The 26,544-nt window shown below is 45.5% G+C and overlaps 2 pseudogenes; both read left to right on the top strand.

Moving 5' to 3' along the window:
- The first annotated feature begins 4,349 nt into the window (after nucleotides 1-4,349).
- On the top strand, nucleotides 4,350-11,589 carry LOC125516748 (putative carboxylesterase Os04g0669600; annotated as a pseudogene).
- On the top strand, nucleotides 5,229-6,585 carry LOC125517240 (BTB/POZ and MATH domain-containing protein 1 pseudogene; annotated as a pseudogene).
- Nucleotides 11,590-26,544: the final 14,955 nt, after the last annotated feature.

Below are 26,544 nucleotides of genomic sequence, written 5' to 3'. Positions count from 1 at the left end.
TGTAGATATTGTAATTCTCAATGTCAGTACAAAATCTGACCAAATGATTTTTCTCCTTGTAAGTTGTTAATTCTGAGCCATCGGTGTAGTGGGTTTTGTCTACCATCTCCCGCACATTCTTTGAACAATAAAAATAAGATGTCAATGGAAATAAGCTATTTTGAAATAAACAATATAAATTAGCTAATAACTATGTTTGAGAAACTCACATAGCGGTAGAACTGGAGGCGTATCAACAAGGACCCAAATGTCCATATTGTCTTGGTTGATGTCAGGATTACCAAGATCCATGGTGATAAGCATACCCTCATCAAAACCATACATCTTGCAAAATGCTTCCCAATTTTTGCAACCAAAATGGGTTACGCTCTCAGAATTATATAGATTTACTTCAAAGTCCACATTGTGATGAGTCCTTAGGTGAATTTTCTTTGTTTCAGAAATTTCATGGTCTTCAAAATCCATCCTCTCCAAGACATAGCGTCTTGCATGGCATGGGATAAGCTATACTTGAATTGTAAAAGATGAAAATTACACGTTGAAATAGTTGAAGTCATGCTTAATTATGAAAATAACACTTGTCGTCGTTGTGTACCGTTTCAACTTCGAAGGTCTCCTCGAGCTTAATGCTGAAGCGCCGATCATCGTCCAGGTGAGGCATGTCGCACAGACCTCGATCGTCGTGGCACCACGTCGCACTCCGCCGGGAGACTTTCGTCGTCCGATGATGATGACGACATATCCTGGGACAGCTCCCAGAATTGCTTGCCACCCGAACCACCGGCCTCATCGTTGTGGGCCATGTTTCGCTCTAAATAGGAAAAAAGTTTGGTCAAAAAGTTGGTTATTGTCAACGAACAAGATCATGGTCTCATCATTTAGGGTTTTTCGACACCGAGGCACCCTAAAAGCCCAAGCTTTCATCATTTAGGGTTTGTCGACGCCGAGGCACCCTAAAAGCCTAAGCGTACATCATTTAGGTTCTCATCGACACCGAGGCATCCGGGGCAGCCAAGTTAAGTTTTCATCATTTAGGGTTTATCGATGCCGAGGCACCCTAGGTTGGGCCTAATCACTTGGCACTAATCACTTGGCTCTATTGCCACCTATGGTTTAATACAGCAAGAATAAAGGGGCAGTTGATCCTACTTAATTAAGTACTAAGATACCCCGGCCCATGCATTAGTAGCAAGTACCCCATATGTCCGATTTTTAGCAAAGTCATGCTAAAATTCACGGAAAATTTCAGCATGACCTTTGCTGAAAATAGGACATATGGAGTACCCGAATTTGCCGGAACGGAAGTTAATCGACATTCCGGCAAACTCAAGGGCCTCTCGGGGTACTTGCAAAATCATCACGACACGAAGGGCCTCTCAAGGGCCTCAAGCAGCAGCGGCCCTTCACGGGCGAACTCAATGAGTGTGAACCAACAGAGTGTGGGTCACCACAATATGCTTGCAAGTAATTTTTCTGTAACTAAGGCACAATATGCTTGCAAGTAAATCACAATATGCTTGCAAGTAATTTTTTTGTAACAGTCTTGCCCCTATTTGAAGGACAAGCAAATAGATACAATGGGTAGCTTTGGCACAATCCTAAGGCACAATCCTCTGGCTAATTCATCACTGTAGGCCGGCATGAAACACACTCCTCCAAAAAAGCCTAAAATTCCACTATTATTGCATGTTAAAAAGCCTAAAATCAACTAGTATTGCCTCTAAGAAAGCCTTAAAAGTCCACTATTATTGACAATCAAAATATGATCTGAACTGTAAGGAGTTAACTGAAAAATGAGTGTTAACTGAAGTTTTTGGTTCCAATTTGAAAACCCAAAATTTCATCAACACATTAATTATAATTTGTTTGTGCAAATACTTCTCTCAGGCAGCCACACACATCTTTCTTCATCCAATTTTTTCCTACAGCATCATTGAACATCTGAAACTTACCAGCTCAACTTGAGAAAAAAATGGATAGGCAGGGACATTTGTACTTTTTGCCATCTAATCTAATCTACCTCTGCTTGATTAACTATTGTTTTGGTTTTCACTTTGTGCCAGCCCATTAGATTAGTTGGTAAAGTACATGCTTCATCTTACATTCCCTACTTGTGTGTACATGCATTTGCAGGCTTTCAGGCCCTGACTAATTAACTACATTGCTGATCAGAGACCCTGCTGTTTACTGGGAGGTGGCAGTACTATTGTGCTAGTGTGCTAGTACTAGTTTTTATTCTTTGGAACCTTCTACTTATGAAGCTCTCTCAAGTAAAGATTTTCAACTAGTAGTACATTTTTGTATGGTGCAAAAGTCCAGCAGCACTATAACTGAATTGATTGATCTATACATGTTGTAGGAGGAGCTATATCATTTTCTCCATGGGGAAGGAGGAGAGGGAGGAAGGAGGAAGGAGGAGAGGTACCTGGGCGGGCGCGGCCGGTCGCCGGAGGGGTTGGGGTCAGGGTTGGGGTTGGCGGCGGCGTCGTCGAAGGGATGGCTCGATTGGTCGTCGGGGAGGCCTCCTGGGCGCCTTGGTTGGTCGTGGGGAGGCCGGCGGCCGCGGTCGTCGTCCTGCACCCCGTGCCCTGACTGAGGTAGAGGCGGCGTAGGGCAGGGGCCGACGCGGGGAGGCTGTCAGCGACAGCGAGGTCACGGAGGCGTCGGCTATGGCGGAGCTGCAGAGGTGGGGGCGCGGGGGCGTCGACGCACGTAGGGGCGGCGGCGGCGTGGGGCAGGGCAGCGCGCGCGCGGGGGGGGGGCTAGATCTGGCGAGAGGGAGGGACGAAGGGGTCGGGCTAGGGGGAAGATTACTAATGGCGCACCCCCGAGCAGTGCACCATTAGAATGTTGTTTCTAGATAGCAATGGTGCATCCCAGAGCGGTGCGCCATTAGAATGTTTTTTAGATAGCAATGGCGCACTACACGAGCGGTGCGCCATTAGTATGTTTATTATTATTATTTTTTGTTGCTATTTTTTAATATATTTTTATAAAAACAGTAATAATTTTTTTATGAATATGAAAAAATATCATCAAATGGGGGTGCTCGGCGGCGGTGGAGCGGGCCGGGGAGGGTGCGGTGGGTCGGCAGCGACGGTGGAGCGGGGGAGGGTGCGGTGGGTCGTCAGCGGCGGTGGAGCTAGCGGGGGAGGGTGCGGTGGGTCGGCGGCGGCGGTGGAGCTAGTGGGGGAGGGTGCGGGACGTGTTCGGCGGCGGTGGAGCGGGGGAGGGTGCGGTGGGTCGTCGGCGGCGATGGAGCTAGCGGGGGAGGGTGCGGGGGGGGGGGGGGGGGGTCGAGATCGAGATGAAGGGGGATAGCGATCGAGATTTAAAAATATTCATCAAATTTGAAAAAATATTCATGAATTCGGAAAGTGCCCATGAAATTTAAAAATATTCATGAGTTCAAATTTGATATCGTACGCCTCATAGGTCATCAGGTTGTGCTCGGCGCCCTGTGACAAGGCGAATATGAGTTGTTCTTCCGCAGAAGAATCTTCATGTAAAGGGTACGACAGAAGCTTCTGCTTGAACCAACGCGTGAAACATGAGTTGTGCTCTTTACTAGTTTAAACAACGAGTGAAACGCGTGAATCTTGAAGTAAAAAAAATTAAATATATATACTAGTGGCGCACCGGGTAATAGTGCGCCATTACTAGTTTAAACTAGTAATGACGCACTGTGAAACCATGCGCCATTAGTAGTTTTGCAAAAAAAAGAATAAATTTTTTTACAGTAATGGCGCACTGCCTGCTTGGTGCGCCATTACTACTTAGAACTAGTAATGGCACATTGTCGACCTGATGCGCCATTAGTATGTATGGAAAAATGGAAAAACAATTAATACTAGTGACGCACCCTGTTTCTGGTGCGCCCTTCCACACTAATGGCGCATCACCAACAGGTGCGCCATTAGTATATAGTAGTGGCGCACTACTTCCCTGGTGCGCCATTAGTATCAATCCTATCTATAGCCATTTTCCTAGTAGTGTCACCGGCTCCGGCCAACGACCGAAGACCAAGTTTTCACCGGGACCAGTCCGAAGAAATCCACCCGACAACCTGTGCACTGTCTCGACCGCCTTCAAAGCCCCAGATCTAGCCGCCTAGATCCGGCGACCAACCGCAACAGCAGTGCCACCGTAGAAGCCTTGGTGCACCGGCCACTGCCTGAATGCGCCACCACTGGAGCCTGGGAGGAGGGCTCCCACCTCACCTCGCCAAACCGCGAGAGCCGCCGAGATGGATTCCGCACGCTCATCACCGTCTCTGATCTGAACCAATCCGCGGCAAAACCACGAGATCGGCGATGCAGATCCGCCTTGGATAGGGACAGCACCACGCCATGCCGCCGCGGGAAGCCCGAGCTTCACCCGCCGCCACCTTCCAGGGCCGCCGCCCCGGGATCCAGCCGCCGCCAATAGGCCGAGCCCCCGGGCACCGCGACCAAGGCCGCCATGACCCCGCTGGCCCATCGAACGGCCGGCGCCACCAGATCTTCCTCGGAGTCGCACAACTCCGCCGCCCCCGCCCAGCACCACGCCGCCGCCTTGCGCCGTCACCTAAGACGTCGTGCTGCCGCGACGCAGATCAGGGGGGAGCGCCCCGGTGCCATGGGTGACCCGCCTCACCGATCTGGCGCGGGAGGGAAGAGAAGAGAGTCTCCGTCGCCACCATCAGCTGCCTGGGGCTTCGCCCGACGACCTCCTCTAGCGGATGTGGAGGGGATGGGGAGGATGGGCGTGCCCGGCGGCGGGGGCTAGGTTTCCACCCGAGCCGCCCTAGCGGGAGGGCGACGCGGGGGCGTGTGATCCCATAGTGAGAGAGTTTGCCTGCTATTTGGCTGCTACTCATGGAGCCTAGTTGGCTTCGTGCAAAGGAATCAATGCTATTTGCCTCGAAACTGACTCCATGTTACTAAAACAAGGTGTAGAGCAAAAGGAACGAGATCGATCAGTGGTATGCAGGGCACTAGCGGAGCTGAAAAGGTTCCTGAACCAAAGTTTTGATCAGTTCAATTTCAGTTTTGCTAGCAGGAAATGTAATAGTAAGTATGGGATATACCATGAATTTGTACGAAGAGTTTAATACAGTTAATGTACCCCCTGATGCACAAGTTCTAGTGGCGAGCGAGTCAGCCTCGTCCAGAGTGATGCAATCAGTTGCATTTGCTTCAAAAGAAAAAGAAAAAAACTCTAGTAGCTTCCGAGTGAGCAGGCCAAGGCCTACTTTGCTGTAGCAGCCCATCCTCAGTCCTGCTGTAGAGCAGAGGAGAGCAGAGGTCGCTGCCAAAAACCCTATTTCCCCGCCGCCGCCGCCGCCCCAATTTCCTCTCCACACAAGCACCGGCAATGGCGGCACCACAGTGGCCTACTTCGGCGACTACGGCGTCGGCGTGCATCCCGGATTCGGCACGCGGCACACACGTCTTCACGGTCGCCGGCTACAGGCTGCACAAGGGCATCGGCGTCGGCAACTTCATCCGATCTGCCACCTTCGCCGTCGGCGGCTACCACTGGTGCGTCCGCTACTACCCCGACGGATTCAGCGCTGAGTACAAGGACTATGTTTCAGTCTACGTCGAGCTCCAGAGCAAGAACTCCGTGGTGAGGGCGCTCTACGACCTGAGGCTTACCAACCGGGCCACCGGTCTGTCGTCACTCATCTTCTCCCGGCCGTCGTCCTTCCCGGCGTTCGACTCCTGCAAGAACGACCATGTCAGGGGGGCTTACATGTTCATGAAGAGGGACCTCCTGGAGGCATCCCCGTACCTGCAGGACGACTGCATCGTGATCCAGTGCGATGTGACTGTTCTCCTCAAGAAAATACCGGCCGTGGCCACCGCCACCACCAAGACGCCTGAGGAGATCCAGGTGCCGCCGTCGGACCTATTGAACAATCTCGCAATGCTGCTTGAGGGGAAGAAAGGGGCGGACGTGGTGATGAAAGTCGGTGAGGAGACCTTCTACGCACACAAGATTGTGCTCGCGATGCGGTCTCCTGTCTTCGACGCCGAGCTCTACGGGCCAATGGCAATGTGGGACAAGGAGAAGCAGTGCATACAGATTGTGGACATGCAGCCTGCCGTTTTCAGAGCATTGCTTCACTTCATATACACAGATTCATTGCCTGCCATGGATGACCTCCTTGACAGCCATGACAAGAGGGAGATGATCAGGCATCTGCTTGTGGCTGCAGACAGGTATGCCATGGACAGGCTCAAGCTGATGTGTGAGGCCATCCTCTGCAAGGGTCTAGATGCCGAGAGTGTGGCGGCCACGTTAGCTCTAGCTGATCAGCATCGTTGCAGCAAGCTGAGAGACGCTTCAATTGAGTATATCAAGCTCTTCTGTTAGAAGTTAGAACAGAGGAAATGTCTGATCGCCTGACCAGAGAGCATGTATTGCTGTCATTATAGCTTATATATGTATGTATGTGATATGCACTGCTGTCTTTTAGATCATGTTGCCTTATCCTGAAGTCTTCATATATATTTGGGAGGAGATGAGTAAGTTTATCAGAAATTATGTTGGCTAGACCTATATATGAATCCATGCCAGCTTCTTGTGAATGTGCTGATATTTGTTATTGTCTTCTTTCCTTTTTGTGCTCTTCTTTTTGTTACTCAAATAAATTTGTAATTTAGCCAGGGTAACAGCAATGAGCCACAGGCCATAACCATGAACATTAGTACTGTAGGCAAACACCTATGGAATGTTAGTCTATTTGAATTGATAGTGCTAATTATACACTATCGAAAGTAAACATAACATCTGTTACAGTGCCCAAGATACATTATGCCTAGCATGTTCTTTGTGATTCCTGTTGATCTTCAGTAATCAGAGTTTGGGCGTATTTGCCAGAGTTTTGTTCCTTCGGATTTTATATTCGAGTGTTAACTATTGGACCTTTGGAGAATACTTCTGGTTGCTACTCAGTGCCATGTTACATTTGATACCATAAGACATTCTATTTCAGAAATTACATGCGCATTTCGATTGAAACAGGAACCGAACTGTTTCATACTATGGAATTTCTGTTGAATTCCAAACATGCCTGCTTTTACCTCTGAATTGAAATACCAAACATGCCAGTTTTTACCTCTGAATTGAAATTCAATACATGCTTGTTTTCACCTGCTACGGTAGAGTGCACCTGGTACCCGATTCGCGCCCAAGTGTTGTTCATGGTTCTACGGGGGAAACATATCTGTGATGTAGTCTCATCCTGTTGGCCGGTTGATTTGTGGTGTCGCTGCAGGTTCGGCATCCTGGAGGTTCCCATAAGCGCCGTATTTTCCCTCTCAGTTACCCTAGTAACTGCTTGCTTTTGAGTCATTTAAGAATACTGTAACCACTTGCAGTCTCTTCAGCAGTATATATTTGTTGATCCTCAGCAGCCTGCGCTACTGCTAAAAGGTAAAAACTGGCTAGTGTTACCTGCCGAGGCTGCAATCTGCCTGCTTCACACTTCGTTTCAGACAGTAAATAATTAGTATAGTGAAACTGCTAGTGCTGTTTGCAGGTCAATTTATTGGACTATTACAAAGTACATGTTTTTGAAGAATAATAAGTTAGTATCTTTTGAACTGTTACTAAAGAACAACATGGCATCATTTTCACATCAGTTTGAAGTTTTAAAACATATAGGAGGTTTCTGGCACTTTGCATCATAACAGACCCAATTAGGATCCACATGACTATTCAAGGGCATCAGTGCACAACTTACAATAGCAGAGCATCAGAACTTAAAATGGCACAAAGAACAGATAAACATTATATTATTTTGCTATTATAGCAGAGCACATTGGACACAAGTCTATGCATTTATAGGCTAATAGCTATTTTGCTATTACAGCATTATATTATCATTTTTATTTTGCTCTTTGTCTCCACTCTGTTTCTTAGACCACTGTTAGAGACGAGGAATGAGTCCAAGATGCTGTTGAGCATGTGCCTCTTGGTCAACATTAGACCACTGGTACACAAACAGATGAATTTCGACATTGGAGCTTTGATTTTTAAGCTTTGCTAACTATATTGTTCTTCATTGCTTTTTTTCCTTCAACATGTATGCTATCAGACTTGCCCAACTCTTGGTCACACACTTGTGGATGAAGAGCTTCAGTCTGTTGGTGCAAGAAAGCACCCAACACAACACAACTGCCACTATACCTACCGGCTGATAATTTCGCGCCTACGAAAGGTGCCGTTGCGGTTTTCTCATGCTATGTAGACATGCGCAAAAGCATTTCCATTGGCTTGTGGAGTCCTCTCCACCTATTGCATGCCGCCAGCCAAGTGGAATTGAAACCTGATTGGGCATGTGCGACATCTTGTGTTTCATGCATCATGCATTTCTCACTACACCACAACTGACGCCATGCATGTATATCATTTTTTTATCTCTTGAGGGACCTTTGTATTCACAACTCTTAAAGACCCCCAAAAGTACATTTTTGTGATGAAGGAAATGCAAGTTAACACTTCTAGCATGACATCCCTATACTATATATATATGGATGCTTTCATGAACTTGCTTTGAGAAGAAAATTACATGTAGGTCGAGAGTGATAATGCTCGTGGAGGTGTATCATGCTAGGGTTACATTTCTTCTACTCACCAATCAATATATTTGTGAGCTCTGAAATACTGGAGGAAAACAAAGGAATAAGAAGGCATTTCACTCCTTTGATTTCTTGCTTTTTGTGCAACGAAATCTTCTTCATGTGTTGTTTCTTCAAGGTCTTTCCAATGCAGCGTCACAAATACACTTAGCAAAACGATGGTATGCCTTCCTGAATGGAAGTGCCACTTTGCGGAAAAAGAAAACTCGTACGTATGTGCAATGTTTCATCTCCTGTCGTTGATGTCTGTAGCATTGACAATGATGAATATAGTTACCGTGAAGGCACTAGTACCTCACTTCTCTAAAACTAATACTTGAGTACGAAGGTGTTTGTAAGACACAAATATTTTCTGTTGAAGACATTCCAAGTTTTTCTCTACAATGATACAACACTTCTGAGTACCATTGTTAGTGGATGTCAACCCCGCGCTGTCTGGATGGTGCCTCTACATGTCGGGCGGGCTGGTGTTGTGGCTGATGGCTCAGCCGAGACGGGCCGAGCAGAACCGCGGAGAAGTCGGCCCCTACTTCTCCGCCGCCACCGCGACTCAAGACTCAAGGGGAAACACATGTGAATGTTTGATCGATCCTCTCCCATCTTTTTGCTTCATCAATTTTACTTCCGATGTTCCTTTAGGTGATGAGGTCATCAATTCATGGTTCGGAGGTTCCTATAACCATGGTGAATTTGTTTCTTGTTTACCAGGAAAAAACTGCATGTTGTTGTAGTTTTCTGTAGCCGCTTGCATTCCCTCTTCAATATCTGAGGTCCTTGAAACAAACTTGAAACAAACTGCCCGACCCCCGCGTCGCTCGTCCTGCGCGACACGGGGGATCCCCACGCCGCCGTTGCCTGCTACAATCCGCGGCGCCCTCGTCTCCGCCGCTGCCGCCGACTTCGCCGGGGTGGCGGCGGCCCTCGCCTCCGAAGGTGGCGCGGGGGGTCCCAGCGCACGTACCGATTATTTATGGATCCACAGAAGCGACGGCTTCGTGCCTGGGTGACGCCGGCGGATGATCTCACGGCAGCAGCTGCATCTTGAGCCGTGGGGCTTGGATCCGCGCGGATCTGGCTTCCCTTGACGCGGCTGCTTCTCGCCGGTGATGGCAAGCCAAGCCGGCTGCTTCGGGCATGGTTGTGGCACCGTCCGGCTCCTACCTCGTGTGGCGTTTGGGCACGCGGTGCTGACCTCCGCGGATCTGGCGCCACGCTTCCGGATCTGCCCCTGGTCGTGCCTAGGAGTGTGATTGTTGCGGTGGTACGGCCGCGGCCAGTCGTCCTGGGCGCCGGGGTCTCGTCCCGTGGGTGTGCGGCCGCGGTGGTGGTGGGCCGTAATGTTGTGTCAGTTGATCATACTGTCATTAGGCGGCGATCACTCCGACCAGCGGCGACGGCCTTGCTGCAGTTTGAGGTGGCCATCTAAAGGTCTTCACGAGAGTTTCATCTCTTCAGGTCTGATGGTTGACTTCAGTGAGATGCAAACTATTCACCACGATGACTTGACGCAGAGAGATGGTTGTGCAGCAACGGCACATCTGCATGTAGCTGCTGGGATTGTGGGAAAGTGGTGGCGACAACACATCAATGACTTCGATGGTGCTGCTAGTCGAGCACCCAGTCTCAAGATCCGGGGTGAAAGCCTAGGTTTGACCCGAATAGGGTCCACTTGGCAATGGCGATTTTATTATATCGTTATCTTGTTGAAGGCATTGCTCGGATATGCTCGGACTGGTTTTTCAGGGTGAAAACCTAGACTCTGGCCTTGGATGGTCGGATCCGGCGATGGTGGCCTTTGAACGTCGCTCCCTTCTTGAAGGCGTTGCTGTTGAAGAATCTCGTCGTCTGTGTAGTCCTGAGATGGTTGGTGTGGATATGGTCATTGTTGTAGTTTGCCGGTTGTGGAACTGGTCGCTTTGGTGCTTTTTTTTTCCTCGCCTACATATAGCTTTGGTCTTGTATGACTTTGCTATTTGACGGCGTGTTTTTATGTGCGTGTGTTAATGTTGGCTGTGTGCATCCTAGTTATGCAGAGGCCGGGTGTGTGCTCATTGTGTTTGTATTGATGCTTCATTTTGAGCCTATAAAAATCACCCTTTATCAGAAAAAATATCTATTTTTTGTTTCTCTGCAGGAGCCGTCTGCCTTTGTTACTGCTAAAAACTACCAAGTGTTATTTGCCGAGAATGCAGGCTAGAGAGCATGCATGTGGCAGACAACAAGTTTGCTTCACACTTTATTTCTCATGATATGTTAGACAGAGAGGTGGCTGCCGGAACATATTTGTTTGTAGATTGAGCCAAGGAGGTGAGGCACTGATATATTCATCTATCATATCGGGTGTCAAGAGAGCACTGACAAATTTTTGATTTCCATTTGCCTTTTGCAGGGACTCTAGCCATAGCAAGTGTTCCGCTCTACCCCAAGACTTTAGGTGGGTGTGTTGTTTTCAGTGGTTCGGTTCCTCTAAGAAAATCGCTTGCCGAGAGGGTGCCAGCCAGAAAGGTAACAACAGCCCAGACTGCAACCATGACTAAACTGAACATATACCTGAATCTTCTTGCGAACGTGTTGTCTCTGAATTCTTGGAAACCCGCAGACTCCGGTTTTATGGTTCCATGGGATGGCAGACAGGGTGGTACTGTTTGAAGCCGGGCACGCAGGATGCACATTTCTCCAAGAGCTTGGCATGGCCTGCAAATTCAAGGTGATACACAAATAGATGAACTTCAAGATTGAAGCTTCAATTTTTAACCTTGTCTGACCATATTGTTCTTCCTTGCATCTTTGCCCTGAACATGTATGTCATCAGACTTATCCTACTCTTGGGCACTCATTGGTGGATTATGAAGAGCTCCAGTATTTTCAACAATGGATATTCGATCGCCTAGGGATCTCTCAAGGAACTGATGCTGCAAGGCCATTATCGTCATCATCGAACCACAAAGATCTTCACTAGCTAGGGTCTTTCACAAACTTATGGGTACCATTTCTAGGTGGTATGTTGCTACCACATCCGTGACCTGAATCTCAGCTTATTTAGCCACATGAATGCTTTGGAACATGATCCAATGAAAGATATTTTAGGATACCCAACGGAAGGTGTATGATAGCACTTGGTTGACTATTTGTCTGCCATCTCAGTCCGTGTGCCTCATCACTTGCTCTGTTCCATTGCTGCTTCGATTAACTGTTGCGTGCAGGCTAACAAGAGGGATCGCCATCTTCTTTTTCTGCATTTCATACCTTGAGTAGTTTCCGGCCTTCCTAAACGGATTACTTGGATTTTGTTTGCTGCTTTGTGCTGGTTTTTTTTGGCAAATTCGTCACAAAGCCCTTATTGAAGGCATTTTTATCAAACATCCGCCTGACGGTTTGTACAAATTGACAATCTTTTTACAGCTTTGGAAACTGTTGAGTAAGCAGCCGGAGGCCGCAGCAATTGAAGAGCTCTGCAACAAGTTTAGTCTTAATGCCAAGGTGCTTAGAGATGGAGCTTCTAGCCATGGTGGTTGAGGCGGTGGTCTCTTGCGTAGATGGCGCTTCTATCCTTAGGATTGTGGTTTCGGTTTATGAGCCAAGGACCCTGAGGGGTTTGTATAGAACCTTTTACATTTCTTGCCACCTTGCATTTTATTTTGTTTTCCGGAACTGCGTTGTAAACTTTTAAGGGCTTCAGTTCACTAAAGTCGGGCAAGTGCCTATTCTCTAAAAAAGAGGGGGCTCTGTTCATGTTATCGCTGCGAACGTACCAACAGATTGAGCCCTAATTCTACCATTAAAAAGTGTATAGTTCACAAAATCGGCACGCTGAACTGAAAACAAATCAGGAAGTTTTTCTCTTTGTGATAGGCAGTGTATGTGGTTTTCTTTTTGAGCTAATGATAGGCAGTGAACTAGTACTGCCACTCTGGGAGTTGCAGCGTACAGGCTACTTCGGCCCGGCCCATGACCCATCAATAGCCACCTCCTTCGCTTGCTCTTCTCCCTCACCGCGGCCTCTTCTTCACAGCCTGTCTCCGCCATCGCCTTCTTAAAATATGAAATCATCAAGTAAAAATTTATTTAGTTTCAAAATGACCTTCATTTTCTGCTTAGAAATTTGCTAGTCTTTTTGTTCAAAATTTAGATGAAATAAGCACTCCTGCCAACACCGACATACCAAAAGTAAAGGATAGACATTCAAATCCGATTCAGGGTATGCAAGTTCACGTGTTTCAGTTTCAGTATAACACAATTTTAATATTTTTTTACTTTTGCACATTGTCTTCACAATTCTTAAATGACCACCAAAATAACATACATAAAAATCAAGTGTTTCCACATGAGCTCATGTATGGTGAATGACCTGCAAAATGAGTGAACACCAAAATCACGTGCAAGCTCACACCTCTATATACATATGTATGCTCTAAGGAAAATGTTCGTAAATAACACCACATCTAGGCTGAGAGTGATAATACTTTTTTGAGGATCGAGAGTGATAGCACTTCACATGTGTAAAGCTAGGCATACAATTTTTCCTTCCCGTTCAATATATTTGTGAGCTCTGGAATACTGGAGAAAATCAAATAAAGTAGAAGACAATTTAATCTTATTGCTTATTGGTAGTTGTCCCACACAAGCTTCTTCATGTAATGTATCTACGATGCCTCTCCAATGAGGTCTTTTGCAGGTTCTATAGGTCATAATACGCCTTTCCAAGGAGAAGTGTTGCAGAATATGAATGGAGCTGAAGTAACTCTTTGACTAGAAGTGATGAAGATAGTTACAATGGAGACCAGGATCATCACATTCTCTAAATTTGTTTAGTAATTTAGTGCTCACGAGACGCAAGATTTTTTCTACCGGACACTCTTACATGCAGTCAAATCTCGACCTACGTGGTCTTGATGCTCCGCATCCTGCTCTTATTGTAATAGGATAACCATATGAATGAAGAAATTTAGTCATTGCAATATGACACTCGAGTGTTTAAAGTAAGTTATTGTGGTTCCATTGAAAAATTTGGACACATTATAGTTTGAGCGAAACAAAATATTTTTGGGACTCCATAGGTTATCCCATTGTCAGCAAAAATATTTTTGGTCACTCACGTAAGCATCCACATGGTCGATAGTTCTTAGAACCAACCTGTCTATATTGCTAGTGTATAAGGCTGGCCTTTTGGTACATTATTTCCTAGACGTTGACGTCCATGGCCGCGGAGTTAAAGTTGTGGGTTACCCTTCTGAAGCCTGGAGTGATTGCTACCAGCTGGCACAGAAAGACATTCGTATTTTGCAATGGGAAACATGCAACGATCTGAATCACGGTAAGCATCATGGTAATTGCACTTGAATATCATACTTTTTCTTGTATCGCACGTAGCACTCATGCAAACAATGAAAATGTGGGTCATATTTGCAGCTGTATGATAACCACCAGAAGTCCAAACCACATGCAAATTTGTCCACTTTAGTTTCATGCTTCTACCAAGGTCTAAAGACACACATGCGTAGTTAATAAAAATGTCTAATTTTAAAAAAATATGTGAACCATCCCCCCTGGTTTTCTTGAGATTCCACAATGGACTATTTATTTCACATACTAGAATGAGGAGTGTTTCTCTCTCTCTCTCTCTCTCTCTCTCTCTCACACACACACACACACACACACAGATATGAGAAACTTGTAGCCTTCTTGGTTTGGTGAAAATATTTGGCATCCCTAAACAAATGAAGTTGATTGGTTGGGCTCCAATTTTTGGTAATCCTCTCGGGGTGGCAAATTTTAACATGCTCCCTCTTACCCCCTCTTTTTACATGTGAGGTAAAAAGGTAAGAATTAATCAAACCATTAATTAATAAGATCAACGGCTCAGATATATTGTATACACTTACCTCTCATGTGAAAAGAGAGGGTTAAAACTGCTCGGGGTAATCCTTCTCCACCCATTACCTTTGGTGAAGCTGTATTAACAGATTGACCATGATTCCATTTAAAATTTTACAGAAAAAGATTAGTGACTTTCTTCACAAAAATGATGGATGGCTACAAGGAGCTACTTGGTCTATAACCAAATTTTGGCAAGACAATATTTTTCAAAGATGAAACTTGAGTGAAATATGTAAGATCGATGGATGAATGTGTTTCATCAAACATACTATATTACATGTATTTCACGCTACACTATAACTGACAACATGCACAAATAACATTTCTAATCACTTTAAAAAAAATTCTTGCCTCAATTTATTTTCACAACTGCTAAATGAATACCAAAATAACATACATGAAAACAAGATGTTTCCACCTGATATTTTCTAAGCTAGATGACCCACAAGCTGAATGAATATCAAACTTACATGCAGTTTCACACTTTCAGGCTAACATTTCATATGCTGCATGTATGATGCCTTTGGGAACTTATCAAAGGTGCCATGCTAGGTTACATGTTGTCTTTCGTCATCTATAATACCTAAATAGTTCATTCCCACTAACCTATTTCTCTTAACATGCAGCCTATCCACCTAAGCAATCCTCCCACATGAGCAACTCTAATGCCACATCATTTTTATTATTTTACCTGATCGATGTAGGCCGCAGAATCGTTTTTATTTAATACTGCGTTGGCAGGGTCTTGAACTCAAGACATCTTGACTCGGATACCATATTGAATTCATGCACCAGCCAACTCATCCAAAAGTCCGAACTGATGGAGAAAGGCGGGCAATATATTTCAACAGAACCACCAGGACCTGACCAGCGTAAAGACGGACCTCTCATCGATTGAGATCTCACGGAAGTTGCAACGCACGTCACCACGGAAAGGAACGATGGGCCTCTGATCTGTGGGACGCATAGTGCGACGCATCACATGCCCACTGCTTCCCGTTCCTCAAACTGACTACAATATTGCCCACCCCTTCCAGTTCCTTCTCTTTTCACATAAATAGACAACAATAGCCACCGCTTACTTCTCCATCTCCCACGGCCGTCCCCAGTTGCTCCAATCACAGGTGTGCGTATTGCCATCAATCGCTGGTGAAGCATCCATTTTCTGCGGGGGAGGTGAGCATACACACGAATAGGCATGTCCGTCTCACAAGGGTTGATCTGTCGATTGACGGTGAAGGGTGTGGATGTGTTATACATACTCCGTCCATCTTCACCGGCCGTAGCAGTCCTCCTACCCCCCAGCTCTAGTACTTGCGATCATATCCGCCATATTCGGCGCCTCATGTTAGGTTGCCTGTATGTATGTCAGGTGATCTCTTCTTTTTTTCGAATAATCAGGTGATCAATTCTATCCACAAGCGTTGATTCATCTCGAACAGATAGGGCCCCCATCTGAACCCCCGTCAGGTAATCTGTACACAAATGCTGATTCGTCTCGAACATACTGTAATTTTTGTTTTAGTTCCGTCGTGTTCTCTCAGATCTATTACTAATCTTAGCCTTTATTTTTCTTTCATATTCTTTGACTATGTTCGTGCAACTGATACCCTTTTGTTTTACCTCAAACTGAACCTTTGTGCAGATCAATGAGGTGGTGCTGCTGGCAATCAAGTACTTATGATGATAATAGAAATTGGATACTGCATAATGAGTTTTGTTATGCAAATGGTTGTACCATGTTCTTTTATAAAATCCTAACAGTAGCACTCATGCTGAATGTAATATTTGCTAAATTTGGGGTTAAAGGTTCAGCACAGTTCAGAATATTACTCTATCTTTAATTCTCAAATGTTTCCCTAGTATTTGACTACAACAGAATAATTAATATTTCTTGGATATTCTGTTTTAGCCCACAAAAGGCAGTCATTGTATTTTCTGAACTCTCTCACCCAATTGCCTTGAGCATCAAAAGCGGATGCAAAGTACTCCCTCCGTTCCCAAATATAAGTCTTTCTAGAGATTCCAACAAGTGACTACATACGGAGCAAAATGAGTGAATCTACACTCTAAAATATGTCTACATACATCCGTATGTTTTAGTCCATTTGAAATGTCTAAAAAGACTTATATTTAGGAACGGAGGGAGTAGATGCTATCAGTGCAACTCTCACATAATCCCATACTGAAGCTGCTACTGTGGCATTTTAGGAAACTTCGTTCTCAGAAACAATGACTTTCGCAACCTTTTTTTATTTTACAAAGGTAAATAAAATTTGAATTTATTTTGTACAATATGTTATGGTGCAAAATGAAGGTGTGTTGTTGTCAAACCCCCTTCCCTAGATTGTCCATTAGCATATTGTGTCCTGACATCTCATAAACTGGATTTACAGCATGGATGTATATTCAGTTCTGTTGCGATGACTCTCTAAACCCTAATTGTGCTTCAGCATGATTTATATATCGAACCATGTTCTTTTTTGTGGGGCATATATATCGAACCATGTTATTTGACTTGCACTTAGTTTGTGTTGTTTCATGATTAACTTCAGAAGACTAACTACTCTATCTCTTCCAGTCTTATGTAAACAAAGCTTATGTTATATTAGCTACCTTTTGTAGACCAGGCCCGTAGTGACCATCAAAACTATGAACATGCTATTTTTGCTCCTCCTAAAGAAACTATTTATTGAGTTTGGTTCCCTATAGCACATGATTAACCTTTTTCTTTTGCGGGGAGTACCCAAGATTGTTAACTCATATTTCCGCAGCAACATGCGGGGTATCATCTAGTTCAATATATTTGTGAGCCCTAAGATACTGGAGGAAAGCAAAGAAACTCAATGCATTTACTTATACTTATTTCTTGATAGCTGTCCCACACAAGATTATTCATGTGTTGTATCATGGACGCCTTTCCAAATGGATCGACGTCACTTAGTGAGATTATCGTATGCTTTCATGTTAGAAGAGAACCCGTTCATAGCATTGGGAATAATGAAGTTACCATGAAGCTTTGGACCATCACATTTCTCTAAGTTTAATTTTTTATGAATTTGTTTTCGAGACACGTTTTTTTACAAGGCACTCCTATTAAAGGAAATTTGAGTCTTTTACCGATGGATCTTGCGAATAGTCTCACACCCTTGCCAAAACTCGCTTAGAGAATGGTTCCTGAGCCACAAGTCATGGAGCAAGGTGGGGATATACTACGTCATAAAACACTACCATACCCACGCATTCTCAGCTTCCATAACCACATCTGCACAACAGACGCCTTAGAAGAGTGATTTTCTTCCTTCCTCATATTGTTCACCAACATAAACCTGCGTCTTGTCGATTGACAGGGAATTCCACCTGTTCGGATGGTGCCTCCCCCTGCGGTGGTGGCAGAGTGTGCGCTCGTCTTTCTGGTCAAACTCTAAAATGGAATCATGGGCACTCCGTTGGTACCAAAGGAGTTCTTGAATTGGCAGAAATTTAAGTATTATTAGGGGTCCACGACTTTATGTGTTTCATCACTCATTTAAGTAACATGCATTTCTTGCTACACCACAACCAACCCCAAGCACTCATAACATTTCACATCATTGAAGTGTAGCTTGTGTTCACAACTCTTCAGTGATCACCAAAAGAATATACATGAAGTCGAGATGTTCCTATATGAGCTATTGTATAGTACATGATCCCAAAAGAAATGAATACCTTCCTGAATGATGTACCCATGCTATATATACATCCATGAACTTGTTTGAAATAAAACTGTGTGTAGGTTGAGTGCAATAGTCCTCGCAAATGGGTCATGTTGTAGTCTTACATTTCTGCCCTTCCCCATCTAATATATCTGAGCTATGAGATATTGGAGGAAAACAAAGAGACTGGATAGCATCTCCTTTTTGTTTATCTGCATTTGTGCAAGGCGGTTTGAGTTACACACTTTATCTATGATGTCTTTTCAAGAGATTATGATGATGTTGTTCTGCTAGTTGATGATATGGTTTTTTGATGAGAAGATTTACACTATAAGGCAGAAACATGTGCCAGGTCATAGCATGCAACCTCTTGGCATGAGCTCCACTAGGAGTCACAATGAACAGAGTCACCACGATCACCTGAACAAGCTTATTTCTCTAAATTCAGCATTACAATTTGTGATTTACTATGAGATGAGAGTATCTTTCTGCAAGGCACTCAAATTATAGGGAGTTAAATAATTGTCCAAAGGAGGGATATGTTGCAGTCTTGTAATAGGATAGTCATACGAATGGAAATTTGATACTCGAGTAATTGTTAGCAGTTTAAATACAAACTTACACATTTTGTTGTGACTTGTGCAAATATGGTAGTCTCACTCGTGAGTGATGAATAAAAAACAATGCAATCTGCCAGAATGGGCGCCTCCTGGCCGTCGCTCCCGCCCACGGCAACGGCAACGGGGTAGGGTGAAGCCCCGGACGCTGCCACCATCGTCGCCACGCAGAGCCCACACCCGCACTCTTTTCTCTTCCCGCACCCTTCATCAGAACAAATCACTCCCTCGCCGATTAGTTCTTGAGTGACTCGGCGCTGCCATTACGGCTTTACCAAAGGTAATGGGTGGAGAATGAAATATGAGTAGGGTCGATGGATGAATGTGTTTCATCGAACATACCATATTGCATGTATGTCTTGCTACACAATAGCTATCAACTTGCACAAATAACATTTCTTATCTCTTAAAAAATATGCCTCGCCTCTTTATTGAAATTTATTTTCACAACTGCTAAACGAATACGAAAAGAACATACATGAAAACAAGATGTCTCCACATGATATTTTCTAATGTAGATGACTCATAAGATGAATGAATACCGAACTTACATGCAGTTTCACACTTTCAGACTGACATTTCATATTCCACATATATGATACCTTTGGAAACTTATCAAATGTGCCACGCTAGGTTAAATATTGTGTTTACTCATTCAATATATTTGTCAGCCCTAAGATGCTGGAGCAAAGCAAAGAAACTGAATGCATTTACTTATATTTTTTTCTCGATAGTTATTCCACACAAGATTCTTCATGTTTTGTATACCGAAAAAGGCTTTCGTCCCGCTTTATAAATAAAGCAACCACCAAGCACAAGTCAACAAGGTATCATCCAACACACAGACACACAACGCCACCGCACCAAGGTCCAACACAGGCGCACAAACAACACACACACCACAGAATCTGTTGTGGGCACAACACAACAAGTCCAAACACCACAAGGGGCACAAACAACACACGACAGCGGCGTCGAAGACGGAGAATAGCTAATCTGGCTCAGGTGGTGGTGGGGGAAGCTGCGGAGCCATACAGAGAGCCATCGCGCGAAGCTGCGTGATGATGGAGGACGCCTTTAGAATGGACTTCCGTCACTTTGTGAGATCATCTTATGCTTTCATCGTAGAATAGAACCCGTTCATAGCATTGGGAATGGTGAAGATAGTTACCATGAAGACTTCGACCATCACATTTCTCTATGTTCAGTTTTAAATAGGAATATGTTTGTGAGACACAATTTTTTACAAGGCACTCCTATTAAAGGAACTTTGAATCTTTTCCCGTTCGATCTTGCGGATAATCCCACACCCTTGCCGAAACTCGCTTAGAGAATGGTTCTAGAGCCACAAGGAAGGGAGCAAGGTGGGGATATACTATTTGATAAAACACAACCACACCCAAGCATGCTCAGTCTCCACAACCACATCCGCACAACAGACGCCTTAGACGAGTGATTTTTTTCCTCCCTCATATTGTTCTCCAACAAAAACCTCTCTGTCGCCTATTGATTGGAAGCTCCACCTGTTCGGATGGTGCCTCCCCCCTATGGTGGCAACAAAGTGTGCACTCGTCTGTCTAGTCAAACTCTAAAATGGAATCATGGCCTCCGTTGGTACCAAAGGTTTCTTAAGTTAGCAAAAATTTAAATATTGTTAGGCGTCCACGACTTTATGTGTTTCATGCATCACTCGTTTAAGTAACATGCATATCTCGCTACACCACAACCAACACCAAGCACTCGATCGTAACATTTCACATCATTTAAGCGTAGCTTGTGTTCACAATTCTTCAATGACCACCAAAAGAATATACATGAAGTCGACTTGTTTCTACATGAGCTATTATATAGTACATGATCCCAAAAGAAATGAATACCTTCCCGAATGATGTACCCATGCTATATATACATCCATGAACTTGTTTGGAAACAAAACTGCGTGTAGGTTGAGTGCGATAGTCCTCACAAATGGGTCATGCTAGTCTTACATTTCTTCCCTTCCCCATCTAATATATCTGAGCTATGAGATATTGGGGGAAAACAAAGAGACTGGATAGCATCTCCTTCTTTTAGTTTATTTGCATTTGTGCAAGGCGGGGTTACACGCTTTATCTATGACGCCTTTTCAAGATATTATGATGATGTTGTCCTGCTAGTTGATAGTATTGTTTTCTGATGAGAAAACTTACACTATATGGTAGAAACATGAGCCAGGTCATAGCATGCAACCTCTCAGCATGAGCTCCACCGGCATGCACAGTGAACAGAGTCCCCACGATCACCTGAACACGCTCATTTCTCTAAATTCAGCATTACAATCTGTGATTTATTATGAGATGGAAGTATCTTTCGGCAAGGCACTAGATTATAGGGAGTTAAATATTTGTGCAAAAGAGGGTGCGGTTACTAGTGTGTAATAAGATAGTCTCCTTTGTTTGTGGGTCGTGTAATAAGATAGTCGTATGAATGGAAATTTGAAAAAAAAAAAGCAATGCAATCTGCGAAGGGACGCCAGCCGGCCGGCGCCCTTCGTCGTCGCTCCCGCCCCACGGCAACGGCAACCGGGTAAGGTGAGGGTATGTTCTGTCGCGCAGCACGACACCTCTACGCCTTGCACGCTGCCGCCATGTTCGTCACCCAGAGCCCACGCCTCCCACACCTTAACTCGTTTCCCTTCCGGCACCCTTCATCAGCACAAACCACCATCCTGATGTCCCCTCCCTCTGCTGCAACGCCGAAGGGCGGGCTCGTGCTTTAGCGGCACAGCTCCGCCAAGATGGGTGAGCAGAGCCGCGCCCTACTTCTTAGTCGCCTGTCTTTCCCCACCGCCCCATCATCTACTATGATACGCCCCATCACTACTCCCTCCGTTCTTAAATATTTATTTTTCTAGAGATTTCAACAAATTACTACATATTGAGCAAAATGAGTAAATCTACACTCTAAAATATGTCTATATATACATTCATACGCGGTAGTCCATTCAGAATTTATAAAAAGACAAATATTTAGAAATAAAGGGAGTAGTTGTTTCTGATTCGAGTGGGAAGGACAACTGAGATCTCACCACGTTGCTCCATCGATTTGCGGTGTTGCTTATGTTAGAATAAATCTGAGGCGTTCCGTCGATCTATCGAGGACCAAGCAATCACACGAGCACGACACCGAGATTTGTTAACGAGCTTCACCATCATGGCTACATCCCCGGGGCATGACTACGGGCGCTCCTCCCCATGACACCGTCTTCAATACCGCACCCCGGCCGCCCGGGCGCCGGCACACGCTGCCGGCTCCCCCGCGTGCCCGTGCTATTATGTTGGCATAGGTTACATCGTGTGTCTACCCCCGATATATATGAGAGGCCTAGGGTACAAGTGTCCTATTAGGACACAACTCCTAACCCTGTCTACACACAGTACGACTCCAAGTCCAACTGTAACCTAACTTGTACAATAATATTCGACACAACTCTAACAAACTCCACCTTGGCGAATATTCTCCACCACCTTGAATTCGTCCGTGCGTCGAACCTCCATGTACATTGGACTTGAGATACGCCATGAGCACCGCTGCTACTCCCAGCCTCCATGTGACTCCACCTGCAACTTGTAGTCCCTCCTTTTCTTGACCACAGTCAACACTCGAGAAAAATTAAGTTCCTTGTTACTCTAGTCCGTGCTCCCAACTTCTAGAGTATTTGTCCAGCGCCATCACACACCGATCACTGACCTGCGTGAAAGTGAACAACTCACATATTGGGTGTCACACATAAGAGTTACCTAAACTCAACATCACTGCTCTTTCTTGACCGCATGTCTGAAACTTAAAGGAATTTCACCGTCACATGTGTCACCCTGAGTCAAATTTACAGTTGGCTCGCCCTTTTCCCGGATAGTCTCCGACATGTCCCATAGCTATAGCACTCCGCCTCCTTCTGTACTTGTCATCAGCACTTTGCCATGTGCACTGAACACTACGGAATATACAGCCATGTACTCTCCCAGCTTTTGACAATTTCAGACTTTCCGCCACTTTCTCAGATTCTCCATGGTCAACTCCTGTCCATCAACCGGCACCGATAGACCCAGTCACCAACTTGAATCCGGTACTCGTCAACACTGCTTCAGCACCCCCTGCACAATTTGTCTGACCACATGTCTGACCACCAGTGCCTTGGCCTGTCGCTATGTCCCGTGCTTACCGCACGCCTCGCCGCTATCACCGCGTCGAGCCTCTGCTGTCCTGGTCGAGTCTCCTGGGTAGCTAGCCCACACTGCCTCAACCCCCACTGCAAAGAACCACCGATCATCACCGACCTATGCCGAGTATCACGTCTCCATCAGACCACTAGTACCCAGTCTGATCCACGTGTCTCTCGCCTTCCCGCTGAAATAGGCTGCGATTCTCTGGATCCTTACGCCGTAGCCCCTCCATCAGCACAGAGTAAAGTCTTTCGCTAGACTCCAGCTCCACCTTCAACATGACTCCATGTAGCTGCGCCATGCTACCCCGCGCCCTGTCGACTTCAAGCTCTCTCATGTGTGCACCATCTTGAATCAACTCCGCGCCATAGTCTGTTGAAGCCGCACAAGCCCTCAGACCTGCACCACGTGTATCCACGCCCCAGAAGTCAGCCACCATCAGCATCACGCTCCTATGTTGTCGTCGCTGAAATCACCGCCGTCTTCTACTTTGACCGACATCCCTGTCGATCCGTCAAACAGTCCAGTCCGACCTAGCCGAAATTATCCGACTGCAACCATGCTCCACCCTGCGTCCTGTCCACCCGCACATCTCCGTGCATTACTTGACGCCCCGTGTATGCATGATCCTGACATGACACGCTCCAGATTCCTCCGATTCTTATACGCACGTCACCATCCTAGCTACGCACACCACGGACCCTCACGCTATCAACCATGTACAATGAAATAAAGCCAAACTGCACCACGTAAGCCTTCCCGTGTGCACTTCACCGTGAAGATCAATGGATGGAAAAACCCCAACACTCCACCTTGTGCTCCTGTAGGCCGTAAATCAATTAGCTTTTCATCTCTTCCTCTTGATGGATAGCATCAATCCGTCACGTAGCCCTCTTTTTTTTTAAACAACAAATCTCTCGTCAAAGCTTCACGTCGATCACGTAACAGCAGCACCCTTTGCAACAGCACCCTTTGCAACGCACACGCACACCTTGCCTGCCTGGGCCCCGCCTTGGCCATGGCTTGTTTACGCTTGCTGCGGCTGGAAAGTCCGCCAGCCTGCGCGAGTCCGCCCCCTGGCCAATCTGCCCTGCTAGGGTTCCTGCCTGCCAGCCAATCGAGCCGCCTGCTCGTTCCACACGAGCTGCCTGGGTTGCCACCGCACGTACGAGTCGGGCTGCTGCACACTGCATCACGCCTTCCGAAGCACTACGTTTCCTCGATCACCACGCCTCTCGACGAGACCGATTCGATCTGGACTTCCGCCGCCTTCCGTGACTCTTGTTGCTGCTCGTTTCCAATTGCTTCAATTCCGTCGAAAAACACCGATCTCGATTGCATCCGATTGATTTTGTTGACCACACCGCAATCCTCCAACGAATCGGCAGTGACTCGTCTTGACTCCCTTAGCTGTCTATTCGACCAATCTGCTATCGAACACCGAGCGATCAATTCCGTTGCTTACGTTGTTCATACAACTCGCAGTCACGATCACCTTCGACCTTCCTCTAGATCAACGCAGAACCACCTCTTCGTAACCTTGCTCATGATACCACTTGTTAGAATAAATCCGAGGCGTTCCGTCGATCTACTGAGAACCAAGCAATCACACGAGCACGACACCGAGATTTGTTAACAGGTTCACCAGCTACATCCCCGGGGCATGACTACGGGCGCTCCTCCCCATGACACCGTCTTCAATACCGCACCCCGGCCGCCCGGGCGCCGGCACACGCCGTCGGCTCCCCCGCGTGCCCGTGCTATTATGTTGGCATAGGTTACATCGTGTGTTTATCCCCGATATATATGAGAGGCCTAGGGTACAAGTGTCCTATTAGAACACAACTCCTAACCCTGTCTACACACAGTACGACTCCAGGTCCAACTGTAACCTAACTTGTACAATAATATTCGACACAACTCTAACAGCTTATGCAGGTGACGTGCCGATCAATTAATGCGTGGTTCACCAAACGTTGTAATTCCCTGCTCTGTTTACACTGCAGAAATGATTGCTTACTGTAGCCATTTTGCCCGTCTGTATTCTCTCTTCACTGTATCATACTGTTGCTCGACGGCAGCGTTCGTTACTGCAAAAATATTTGGTAAGTTCAAAATATTGGAAGTCTGCTGCTGCTGCAGGGTGTGCATGCGTCTGAAATCAAGCTTGGTTCACACCTTGTTTATGTTAGTGATCCCCCCCTCCAGCAAATACTCAGTAAACTGGAACTGCGAGTGATATTTGCAGGTCAATTTCTCGGACTATTACTAAGTAAACATTGCTGACGACTAATGAATAAGAGTATAAGACTGTAAGGTTTAGTATCTTTTGCCACTTCTGCTTCAGAGCAACATGACACCATATTCTCATTAATTTGAAGTTTTAAAACATAGAGCAGGTTTTGAGCCCTTGCATTTCAACGGACCTCTTTTACCAATTAACCCTTTTACAATCCTCATGACCACTCAAGCAGATCAGTGTACAAGTTACAACAGCAGAGTATTAGAACTCTAAATCGAACGAAGAACAGATAAACTAACCTAAGTCTCTACACATTTACAGGCTAATACCTCTTTTGCTATTATAGCATTCTTATTAGAGATGTAGGGTGGGTAAAGTGGTACACTTTGCTCGTTGTGCCCAATTTGTTTCTTCGACGTTGGAGATGAGGAAGGAGTCCTAGAAGCTGTTGAGCATCTGCACGAAATGTTAGACAAAAAAGTGTCTGCCAGAACATGTCCGACCGACATTTTAGTCTGTGGATTAAGCCAAGGAGGTGAAGTGCTGAAATCTGCATTTGATCATTTTTGGTTTCAAGACAGTACTTACTGACATAATTTCTATTTCCATTCTTTCTCCACAGGAACTGTAGCCATAGCAAAGTGTTCTCTACCCCAAGACTTTAGGTGGGTGTGTTGTTTTCAGTGGTTCAGCTCCTCTAAGCAAATCATTTGCTGACAGGGTGAAACCTGAAGCAAGAAAGGTAACAACAGCCCAACAACCATGGTTAAACTAAATATATTTCGTAGATGAATCCTCTTGCAAATGTGTTGTCTCTGAATTCTTGAAAACCTACAGACACCGGTTTTATGGTTCCATGGGATGATGGACGAGGTGGTACTGTTTGAAGCTAGGCACGCCGTGTATGCATTTCTCCAAGAGCTTGGCATGGCCTGCGAATTAATGGTGGTACACAAACATGCTCGCAGCCATGGCTGATAAATTTCAAGATTGGAGCTTTGATTTTTTTACCTTGTCTGACCATATTGCTCTTTCTTGTTTTTTGCCCTGAACATGTATGTTTTCAGATTTATCCTACTCTTGGGCACTCACTGGTAGATGAATAGGTATAGTATTTTCGCCAATGGATATTTGATCGTCTAGGAATGTCTCATGCACTAGTAGAAAAAGGGTCTTCTGTCCCAGTTGGTAAGGGCCTTTTGTCCTGATTTTTGAACCGGGACTAAAGGGTCGTTACTAATGCCCTGACTCTTTAGTCCCGGTTCAAACAGGAAGCGGAAC

This window comes from Triticum urartu, chromosome 2A (genome assembly GCF_056163025.1).
Source record: "Triticum urartu cultivar PI428250 chromosome 2A, HENAU_Tu73, whole genome shotgun sequence".
Classification (NCBI taxonomy): domain Eukaryota; kingdom Viridiplantae; phylum Streptophyta; class Magnoliopsida; order Poales; family Poaceae; genus Triticum; species Triticum urartu.
This window is presented reverse-complemented; position numbering and strand designations above follow the sequence as displayed.